Source organism: Lethenteron reissneri, chromosome 30 (assembly GCF_015708825.2).
Source record: "Lethenteron reissneri isolate LAM-NWPU_2019-01 chromosome 30, ASM1570882v1, whole genome shotgun sequence".
Taxonomy (NCBI): Eukaryota; Metazoa; Chordata; class Hyperoartia; order Petromyzontiformes; family Petromyzontidae; genus Lethenteron; species Lethenteron reissneri.
The window spans coordinates 10165059-10166752 of NC_083808.1; positions in this window are offsets into that span (position 1 = coordinate 10165059).

A 1694-nucleotide genomic window follows, 5' to 3' on the forward strand; every position below is an offset into this window, starting at 1 on the left:
CTAAAAACGTCAGCAAATTCGCTCAGGAGAACTCGCAGCTGCGCGCGCTGCGAGTCGGACAGGTCCACTGAACCCGCGCAAAGCGCATCCAACCATCCGTCATCACAGTCCGAATGCGGTCGCGACGGAGGATCGGTGGATACCTGACCCACGAGTGGTTCCTCATAGGGTACCGGCGTTGCGTGTGCAAGCACGGTCCCTTGAGGAACCACGGCCGTTCGCGATCCCACATTAAGGACTGCAATGAAGGGGTCCCCATCCCCTCTCACCATGGTCTGAGCCGCGAGCAAATCGGGTCCATTTACCCCGGCCCGAGATGGTCCCAACAAGACCCCCCGATCCGCAACCCCTTCATTAAACGGCCGACGCAACCTAAGAGGGACGAGCATCTGAGCCCCCGGAGGCACGCGCACAGTTTTTGTGACGAGCGCCTGCACAGTAGCAAACGCCCGACGCTCCGTGGTGGGGGAAGACAGAAATGTAACGCGTCGGCCCGATGGGAGCTCAATGCACCCTTGGTCAATAAGGATGCGGATGGGCATTTTGGCCAGAAAATCCGTCCCCAACAGGCACGGAACCCCGAGTGAGGAGGAAACCAAAACAGGCCCGGATAATTTAATGTCCCCAATGCAGATAGTGGCGCGGATTTGGCCAATAATGCCCAGAGAGCCCCCGTTAGCGGCATAGCACGGCACATCAACAGGGAGCAAGGGACGACTTTGAACGGGAAGGATGTTATAAATTAAATCAGATATAATGGTCGCCGATGCCCCTGTGTCAATTAAAATCCGCACCTCTACCCCATCAATGTGACCGACCACGACCGATGATCCCGCCGACGCAGCAACGACACGATGGGCGAGCTCCGACCACTGACCCGGTTGGAGCGCCCGCCGCATTACCGAACAATCGCGCGCGACGGATGGGGAATTTGGAGCCCTGTTTAGTTGAGCGCGTGAGTGTGTGTCGGATGTGTGCGTGGGCCAAACGTGTGAGGTGCCGCGACTCGCCGTATTTCTCTGCTGGAGCTTGGGAGGAGACGGCGTGGCGTCCTGACGAGGTGTCGCCCCGCGCTGACGGGGAGCCCGGCATCCTGACGCAACGTGGCCTTGCAGGCCACAGTTGTAGCAGCGTGTGAGCGCCCCCGATGTCCTGGGCTGCTCCTGGCGGCTCGGTCCATTCCGAGCCTGTGGTGCCGCCGCTCTCCATTCCCCTCGCTGCTCCACCCCGCAGACCTCCTCCGATGGGAGGGCGGTAGCCGCCATGGCATGGCTGGCCGCCCCCTTTGCCGCCTTTCGACGAAGGGACCGCAAGCCCCCGTGGATGTGGCGCGCGACCAGCAGGGACGACATCTCTGCGTCGTCTTGAGCCAGGACGTTGACGTCCAGCTCATCAGCGAGTAGCAGCAGCTTCTCAGCCACCATGGCATCCACTCCTTCCTCGTCCATCCGTGGAAAAGCAGCCTTCGCCAGGGCCAGGAGAGCCGTCCGGAAGGCCAGGGGCGATTCGTTGGCGCCCCGATGCCGATCGTGGAACAGCTGCCTGCAGTCCGAAGGCGGCCCATAGACGGCTGACAGCAGCTGCAACGCCAGGTGTAGAGTGGCGCGCTTTTCCCTCGGCGCCGAGGTGAGGGTAGCCAGGGCGTCGTTGTCCAGCATCGCTGGCAGCGCGCGTAGAGCCTCGGCGTCCGACCA